Below are 9,884 nucleotides of genomic sequence, written 5' to 3' on the forward strand. Positions count from 1 at the left end.
TGTTTTGGGTCAAATTCACCCAAAAGGCTCCAAGCCCAGCCTCCTCGCTGGCCCTGGGTGGGTTGGTGTCGCTGCTGACGCTTTCAGGCCCTGTTTCGGGGCTGTTCTGTGGGTGGCTGGGTGAGTTTCCCGGTGCGGTGCCGATGCGTTCCCCGGCGGCAGAGAGCAGCTCGCCACCGGCTCTCCCCGCGCTTGGCAGCGCGCCCGGCCGCCTTTCACTGCCGCCTTTTCATTCGCCTTAATTCACTGCGTTTCCTTTCTTGCTCCTTGCCAGGAACAGAGGGAGAGCTTGTTCCAGCAGACGGGCCCCATCCGCCCCGCCCGGCTCCGCTGGAGCGAGGGCTGGAAAAGCGGGATGCGGGCGAAGGGGATCTCCCACCCCTGCGGGGCCCCCGCGCCGCCTGCGCGCCGCTTCCCAGCAAATACGGTAAGCGCTCAGCCTAAAAATGTAAGTCTGATCTCATGACACAGGGTGGCCCTGCATTCCTCACCTCTGACATAACCCGCTGGGAGTGTGCTCCGCACAAAAACACAAACAAGATGTCCTGGCGGGCTGGCGGCGGGGGCCGGGCAGCTGGCAGATGTTCCGCAGAGCCCCCCGGGTGCCACAGCTCCGGCACAGGCTGTACCCGGGCGGGGAGGGCACGGCCACGGCCCGGGCTGCCAGCACAGAGCCGGCCGCTGGTGGCTGGATGGGAGCCCAGCCTCTCCCCCGGCCCAAGGGAAGGTACCGTGCTGTGGTTCTGTATCAGGGAGGCAGCTGGATCTCTTCCCAAAACCTCCCCTGGGATTTTGCTTGGCCCATGCCCGAGGGCATTCGTAAGGACTTTGCGGTGCTTTTGCAGGAGGCTGGTGCTTGTTATTTTTTTGCCTTGTTTTTTGTTTCTTTCCTAGTGTCCCTGGGCAGGCTCCGCTCTGGCTCTGCCACGGCCACGATTTTCTGTGTCCGTGAGCCTCCCGGTCCCGCAGCAGCTCCGCAGCGATTCCCAGGCCCGGCAAGCTCCGTGTCGTGCCCCACAGAGCTCGGCACCCGAAGCCCCGGGTGCGCTGGGGCGCTGATTCCTCCCTGCGAGCACACACAGCCTGGGATGGGATGCTTTGCCAAGGATCACGTGGAGAATCCCAGTCCCGCTGCCGAAAACACGAGGCAGACTTTGCTCCCAGCCAAACCCTCCTTCAAAGCACAGCCTTGTCTAGAACAGGAACAGACCCTGCTCTCCCCTCTAGCCCGGCCACGCCGCACCACTTGTTTACTTTCTTCTGCAAATGCCCTAAACCTTGACACCGACCTATTTTCCCTTCTGTTACGCAAAGCTCCTTTCCTAGAAAGAGGCTTTGTGAGGCTCGGTCCAACCAGCCCAGCTCTCCTCCATGTGTGTAAAAGCAGACTGTAAGAGCCTGGCAGGTTCAGCTCAGCTCCAGCACATCCAAAACCCACACAGGGATGAGTCAGGAGGCTCGGGCAGATGTTACCTGAAACCATCCTGCGAGACAGCCGGCCCCGTTTGCGGGAAATCAGATAAGCAGTAAGGCAGCCTTCAAGTCCACTCCTCAAACTTTGCTTTTTATTAGTGCTTTTCATCCATCTCCTCCTTCTCCAGCATTCAACAAAGCTGGGAGACAGGGTTTTTTTTCCAGACATTTCTGTTTCTCTCCTTACCTTTCACTGGCATGGAAAACATCTGATTTTTTTTTTTTTTTTTTAATTTCACATTTTCAAAAAGAAAATTAAAAAAAATTGTCCTCCTTCTTCCACAATACTTCCAAATTTTCAAGATTGCTATTCTTCTGGCAGAGGATGCTTTGCAAGAGAACACAAGACAAACATTGGTAATGAGAAACAATAGTAACAAGAGAACAAAAAATGTTTCAAATTTGCTCCTTCAGAGCACACAACGCTTGATCCCAGAACGGAAGAGAGCCTTTCCTCATGGGTCCAAGGCTCTTTTCAGACACTCCTTTATCCTGGGCCTCTGATCCTTTCTTTTTTCTCAAGGAGGTGCTCTGGCCATGCTCAAGTTGTTGGCAGCGTGGAGTTGTCCCCTCCTCCCCTCACTGGTGATCACAAACAGCTCCTTCCACAATTCCTTCTACATCTCTAATCCACAACCCAGCTTTTTAAGCTAACACAAAGTCAAGGATGGTTTATTTTAACCTGCCAGGTTGTAACCTGAAGCTAGAGATACAAACTCAGCCTAACAAGTTTCCCTTGGCCAGCTAAGAGCACAGGTTAGAGATTAATCCAACTGCAGCAGATGGTCTGGGCTGGACGCTTGCTGCTTCCCACAGCTGCTCTTTCCTGTCCCCTCACTACCTGCAGCCTGGCTTGGCTTCTATCCCTGCTCTTGCCTGGTCAGGGATGGGCTGCTTTACACAAAAACAGAAGCAGAATTTGAAGCCTGATGTGCTGGAGGCAAGGCCTGGCTGTGAGTGGCTCACAGCACCAACACCCGCACATGAACACTCGTGTTTTCCATCACTTGGAACCATCAGACTTCAAATCACTGCCAGTGACTCCTTGTGCCTCTGTTACCTTGTCCATGCAGGACAAGGATGATGGGGTGGGCTCAGTTTATGCCAGAGAATTCTGCTGTGGGTCTTATCCCCTGTTCAAAGCAGTTTGAGATGACACAGGGAGTGCAGGTACTGGGGTAAGTAACAGACCCCCTGCTCCTTGGGAAGCCACTCAGTAAAGGAGTGAGTGATTCCACACATGACCTGGCCTTCCCTGGTTGTAAGAGTTGAGGTTGAACCCTTGGATGGGTTCTTGTGTCCCAGAAATAGTAAATTTCCCTTTCTCTCTCCCTCCTTCCCTCCCCTCTATACCTGGCTGTCTTTTGGCACAAACCTTGTTGTTTTCAACTCTTTGGGAATGCAAACAAAACTGGAGATTGTCCCTTGGTTCACAGTGAACAGGAAGTGGCAGAGAAACTGTCTGATCACATCTGCCTGTTTTCCTGCCAGAAATGCCAGGGACTACTTAATCCCAAGGTGCTGAAGAACACTTTGGGTATGTTACCCATAACAGTCTATGCCAAGCCTCCAATTTTCCATGCTTTTAGACCAAGAGGAGGCAACTAGAAAGTCAGCAGGAGTAAAATTTTTATTCACCTGGAGAGAAGATTATTCACATAATTTTGATTCACCTGGAGAGGTTTAGATCAGGTGAGGAGGAGGTGGACATTCCTTCCCATTGAAACCTGATAGGACATCTCTGGCCACACAGGAGCTATGAGGAAAGTTTTCCCTGCTCTGAGGATACTTAAGGGAATGGTGGATATAAATGCACTGAGAGGCTGTACAGCCCTTTCCACCTCTGAGATTAAATAAAGCAATGGAATTAAAGGAAACAATGGTTTTATTGGTAATTTTGAAAAGCATCAAATGGGACTTTTCCCATCTAAGGGCAAAACTTGCATAGGGTCACCAGGGTGTTGTGACTTCCCAAATCCTCCTGCCTGGCTGAGCAGAGCTGTCCTGCTCATCTCCCCCAGCCCCTGGCCAAGGGTCTCACACATGACTGGAAAAAGTTTAACAACCTTGCAGAAGGAGGCAGCCTACAAGATGGGTTTGGAGGAATTTTGTTTACTTATTCCAGCTGACTCGTTTGGGGGGAGATGAGCTGTGCTCTAAAAGGGTCATTCCTGGCTGGAAATGTAGCACAAGGAGATTTACCCAGGGGCTGCAGCTGTGACCCAGTGGAGCAACAGACAGCCCTCAGCATCTGCCACTCTTGACTGTCCCAGGGATCAGGAGGATGCAATAGGATCCTGTTTTGACTTTCTTTTTAGGGAACCAGGTGTCCTGCTTGGAATCTAGCGGCAGGACAAAAAGCTTCTTTCAGAACCCACCAGTCTTCCTCCCTGAAATTCTTTCCTGAAAAAAAAAACATAATCTTTTTGACAACTACATAAGCCCTGCCTGGAAATCCCATGGAATAAAGGGTCCTTGGCTGGAGCTGTTATTTGAGCTTTGATAGCCCTGCAAAAATTTTCCCAGATCTGCTGGCAAGTTTTGAATGTGACACTAGGCTGAGGTGATCTGAAATACAAGTGGCCTTCCAAGGAATGTTATCCACTCACTCTATTTTATTTTTTGCCTGCTTTTGAATGCACATTGAATGCAAACAAGTCAGGAGTTGGCAGCTGGGCTGATTCTTGTGCTTGCTTACACAGGCATTATTGGGCACCTGGGATTTCCAGAGGCACAACGTTTATTAGGGGTGCTAACAATGTGCTGGGGCAGGGGCTGGGGTTTTGTAGCAGATGTGCTGTGTTTTGGTACTTTGGCCCATAATGATGAGCAGTCAGTCCCAGCATCCCACTGAGACAGAAGCTAAAAGTTGAATGCTATGAACAGAGCAGGGCTGGGATGTTGGCAGGCACCTTTCCCAAGGAGGCAGCACTAATATATTTTCATTTGTTTTCTCCATTTTAAAACTGAAACCCTTGGAATCAGCGAGTAAGGGAATGCCAATGTTAGGATTAAAAATAAAAATAAACTAAAATTGAAAAAAGAAAAAACCAAACAAGAAAAAGTCTTCTGAGCATCCAGCAGGCACAGCAACCAGAGGGAAATAAACCATGTCCCAGAGTTATTATCTTGCTGTAATTCCACACAGCGACAGGATAAATGGCCTATTCCTGGAAGTGCTCTTTCCATGGTTGCGTCTACAGGCTTGGATTTAAGGTCAGATTACCTGATTTAACAAATTGAAGAGTGTCAGCTGATCCCAGTAACCAACCAAGTGCATGCTGTGCCTCACAACCTTCTACCTCAGCGTCTGAAACCGTCTCTCCTAAACCAGCAGTTCTCAAACCTCAGTGTCTGGGCTGTGATTCAGCAGCAGAAGGAACATCCCAAAATACAACCCCTAAAGTATTCAGGCATCAGCTAAAACCCATACACGGTCCCTACACTTGAAAATTCTTTTTTTTTTTGAGGCTTTCAACCTTTCAAAGCCTGAAATTGCCTTTCACATTCACTTCTAACTAAAAGATATGAGAAAACACAGCCCTGTGTGTAGTCAGTGCTGGACAGAAAAGCCCCATTGCTGCTTCCTCCATCAGGTAGGAAGGACCTTCAGGCTGATGCTGGAAGGTCACATTTCATTGCTATCTTGTTTTCCATGGAACTACAGCCAAAGCTGAGGCTCCAGCCCCTCTGGGCTCACTTGGGGGATGTCACTGACTTGCTGCCGTGTCTTGGTTTCCCTGATGAGAAGTTGGTCAGCAGACTACTGATCCTCGTTCCCCTGGTGTGTCTGGAAACCTGCTCAGCTTCCCTCTAGATCCAGCACAGCATCATGAGCCCAGGAGCAAAACAGTGGCCCTGCCAAAGTCTGCCATTTTTAATTCTTCACTCTGATTTCCTCTTTCTGAACCCAAATGTGCCCATGGTTGGATTTTCTCTTGCCTGAGTCTCCCAGAGCTGTAGGCATGCAGCAGTGAGAGTGGGATTTAATGAGGTTTGTGCTTTTGGTTGATCCAGGGAAGGACTGATGTGGATAGTAAGGCAATTCCCAAAATCTGCAAGGAGAATTGCACGGGCAGCATCATTGTGTTCTAAGAGTAATTCAGTTTCTAATACCTCTACAGAGTAAAACACAACCCCAGCCTTTGGAGGATGTGTGACATGGAGGAGGAGGCCTGGAGCCAGTGACCCTGAGATCCTCAGCTGGATCGTGCCAGATGCAACAGGAGGCTGGAAAACCTCAGGAATTCACTTGGACCACATTCAACTCCCTTCCTGTGCAGTCTGACAAAGCCTTAAACATCAGCAGGGCTGGGGACAGGTACAGGCACTGTCATCACGAGCAGGGATGGAGCTGGTGTGCTCCTTCAAACAACTCTGAGGTGCTGCTTTTATTTCTCCCCCACTGATGAGGTGCAGAACTAAGAGCCTGGCAGCCCTGGAAATGGAAAGTTCCTGATGTAAGCAGAGTTTTCATGATAGCAGTGGGCACTGAGTCTGTAACAAGCTCTGTGGCTGGCAGCTTGAGGAGAGCCCTTGGTGTTCCAGTGCTGTGTCCCCTCACAGTGGCCAGTTCTCCCCGGTGTTTGCAGCTGGAAAACTGCAAAGAAAAAAGTCCATAGTGCCTCATTTGCTGCAAAATACAGCAATTAAGGAACAGGAACACTCCTGAACAAAGTGCTACAGAGATGTGATGCTGTTTGTTCTCTCTGGAGCTGAGCCCAGGGCTGATGACTGAAACCTGTTGAATCCCACACCTTCAAAGCCAGAGCCTGGTCTGTGCTCATGTGCCCTATCTCGGGGTGAGAACTTTCCTGGAGCCACCAAAAGATGCCAAACCCTTTCTTCTGTAATCTGTCCTGCCTGCCAGGATGCCAAAAGCCACGCCAGACCTGGAGCCTGGGCCAAAAGTGCTATGTAGACATGCCCAGAGAAGAGAGCTGGCACAAGGGGCTGTATAAAGTGAGATATGTGAAGCTGCAGGCAAATAGTTTGGTAATCACAAGGGTAGGTTTGGCTTGGCATGTCTGCTCATTGAGAAAGAAGGAGGCAAAACAGCTTGGGAAAGGTTTGGAGCCTGGTTTGGTGGGAGCTCAGGAAAGCTTCAAGGGGTTAAACATCCTCCGAGGAAAGTTGAGGTGAAGGACTCAGTGATATCCCCATGGGGCCACAAACACTCTAACAAAAGAGGGTTTTCTCAGTGGGGAAAAAAAATGACCAAATTTCTGATAATGAATCCCATCCCATGGTGTGGGAGGAGTGTGTGCCTTGCTTAGCACATGTGCAGGGGGATACATTCCCTGGGTGGCTGTCACTGGTGCTCATGGCCAGCCAGTCCCCAGTGAACTCAGTGAGCATTTCTGATCAAAACCTTCCCAAGCTGATCTATTTTCAGCCCAACCCACTCAATACCTTGATTGCCACACAGCTCTTTTAGCTGCTCTTAGGTAAACAGGCTGTCGCTCCTTGGCATTTTGCCTCACTAAGCCCAAAAATACAAGTGGCACAGAAAATTAGAGAAGCTGCTCTCCCTCTCTGGGAAAAATGATGCTATTTCTGAAATAAACTGGTTTTAATACACCTCACTGGCCATGCAGGGATAAATATGCATAAATACACTTGAACTGAAGGTTCAGCTGTTGACATCTCAGTATGGAGACTGAGACAGAGAGAATTATGTGTCTCACAGGAGATTGAAGCACTGCACAGGACACTTTTTACACATCCTCCCTCAGCCAGCATCCCTGGGGCTGAGCCACAGGCTTGAGCAGATCGAAATCAGAGCTCCATCCACGGCAGATCTTATTTTTGAGGAATGGCAGGAACACCGGCCAGAGCTGGAAATTGTGTTTTCAGTTTCCCCTTAGTAAGTAAACACAAAGAAGTCAACAACAGATGGAGCATCACATGGAGTTACACAGGTCAGCACAGACTGCAGAGAACCCCTGAGTCTGAAAAAGGAATAATTTGGAGTGGGGGAGCAGCTGGGAGATTTTTCTGAGAGATTGAGAAAGACAGCAAAAAATACTGGTGTGAGCAATCAGCAAGCAGCAGCTGAAAACCCAGGGCTTGTGGAAGGAGACAAAGATGGGCAGGCAACAGGGCAAGCTGACAGCTCCGGGGTAGGACAGGCTTGGGGGTCTTTTGTTTGGCTGGAGACTAGAGAATGCAAGGAAAAAGGTGTTGAACTGATGACAAAATGAGCAGGACTAAAGCAGGCAAAAAGCAGAACAAAACTGGATTTTGTGTAACGAGCAGATCGAAGCTCTGCCAGACAGAGAAGAGATTTCCAGCAGTTTATAGAGTGCTGTGGGGAGTCTGGGGTGAGGCATGAGGGATTCAGGTGAGTGGAGTGCTGCAGTAATGGGCTGCAGTGTGGAGGAAGATGAAAGGGAGGAAAGGGAGCAGAGGACACCTATTAATAAAAAAATACCAATTTCTTTTAAGATTTATTGATACCTCAGAGCCTGAAAGTCTCCCATGCCTCTGCATCTTTGTGCTAACATTACCCAAGAGTGGGCAGTGGGGGGGATTTGTGATGAGCCTTTGAGCTCAAGTGGGAAAGAGCTCTCAAAGTTAATTTGTAGAAATGAAAAGAAGACTTTGGTTAAGAGATTTCAGCCTGAGAAACCTGTGCTGCAGTAGAAAGATGGCATCAGTGTTTCTAAAAACCCAGCTGGCCATTGCTGAACATGCACTACCACACATAAAAATGCAATCACTCAGTTGGGGACTTCGGGATGGTGGCTGTGGATTAATTCAGCGCTGGAGGGAAAATTGATGGTTGCCCTGGGACCAGTGTTTGCTGGCCAGCAAACAAAGGACAGCCCCATCTGGTCATGGGGAGAGCAGTGACAGTGCAAAAGGATGAAGTGATCACAGAGCAGGTCATGAACTCGCCCCAAAGGAGGGGCAGAAGGGATCTGTTGAGGAGCTGCAGGGCTGAGTCAGTAGGAGACAGAGGTGAAGTTTATTCCTTGCAGGGTGTTAATGAAACAGGTACTGAGAAGTTCCCATCAAAAACAATGCTGGGAAGTTGGGGATGGTGAGTCACCAAAATAATGTGATAATAAACGTGATAATAAATATTTATCACAGGGAGAGGGCTAACAAACAAAAGCTAAAATTGGGAGTAGACTTCATTACAGCTGAGGATTGCTTCCGAGGGGAGAGGATACAGGATACAGGGCTGGCTGACCTCTGGGAGAAAAATGTGATCACAGCAGAAAGCTGGCAAGCAGCTCCAAGGGAATTTGTATTCCAGAGGAGGCAGCTTTGGTAACATCAATGCTGACAAATTATTAGGGCACACTTACAGGGCAGCAGTCTCTATTCCTCACACCACACCTTGTGTGCAGCCAGCCTGGGGGGAAAGAGGCACCTTCAGGGCACTGTAACTCTTCTGGTCCATTTTGGATTCCTGCTGGAAATTGGGACAGCAGGTTCCTGGTCCCCATCAGCTGCTCCATCAGGATATCAGCAGATTTAAGCAGATGAATGCAGCGCATCATGCTTTGAAATCAGTTCTGCTCGTGTGGCAAATGGAGCTGTGAACCAGAAGATGGGTTCCCAGGGGGGTAAATGGTATTTTTAATGGCTTGTGAACCTCCAGAGGTTGGGATTTTCCTGGCTCCAGCCCGTGTATCCCCACTCATGCCATGGAAGGTGTGCTGAAGGCAACACCAGGCAACTTTTACCTATCAGCAGCTCTCCATGCTGAGCAAATATTTGCCTTATCATGGCATTAATGTGCCCATCCCAGCTGTAGCTAAATGTCAACCACAGAATAAAGCTGTGCCACCTGGGGAAGACCCTGTGCTGCTTGTGCAGCTCCAGACTGATCAGAACATGGGGAGAAGCAACTCAGAAAGACCCTGTTTCCAAAGGTGGCGTTTGACAAGGGCGCTGTGTCCTGCTGAGGATGTTTGTGGGATCCCTGGAGAATTACTGCTGTGTCTGCTGGTGGATGATGATGGCTGAGAGCACCCCCTTCTCCCCCCATTCCCAGGTTCTTTCTGATGCCGTTTTGCTCTCTCTGGCGTTTGCAGCCAAGTTTCTCCTCCGCTGACCGCAGTTCCCCTCCGGAAGGGGCTGCTGCGGGGAGCTGCAGTTCCTCGGGCCACGGTGACATTTGCAGTGACCGGGAGGTCACTCAGGAACAAAACAAAAGCAGCGGCCGCCCCGCCGAGCTGGGCAGCCACGGAGTGCCCTGCAGAGGGGAGAGCACAAAGGGCATTGAAAACCTGCATTTTACCTCACACCGCACTCCTATTTCACTTAAAACATTTTTTTAAATCTCTGGCAAAACTTTTTTTCTATTTCCTTTCCTTTCCTTTCCTTTCCTTTCCTTTCCTTTCCTTTCCTTTCCTTTCCTTTCCTTTCCTTTCCTTTCCTTTCCTTTCCTTTCCTTT

At 49.5% G+C, this 9,884-nt stretch overlaps 1 long non-coding RNA gene across 1 annotated transcript; it reads left to right on the top strand.

Annotated features, from left to right (window-relative positions):
* The first annotated feature begins 357 nt into the window (after positions 1 to 357).
* LOC117245563 lies at positions 358 to 6,003 on the top strand. Its single transcript, XR_004500341.1, has 2 exons — positions 358 to 427; positions 5,598 to 6,003. It is a non-coding gene; the product is annotated as an uncharacterized LOC117245563 (long non-coding RNA).
* Positions 6,004 to 9,884: the final 3,881 nt, after the last annotated feature.

This window comes from Parus major, chromosome 2, assembly GCF_001522545.3.
Source record: "Parus major isolate Abel chromosome 2, Parus_major1.1, whole genome shotgun sequence".
NCBI lineage: Eukaryota > Metazoa > Chordata > Aves > Passeriformes > Paridae > Parus > Parus major.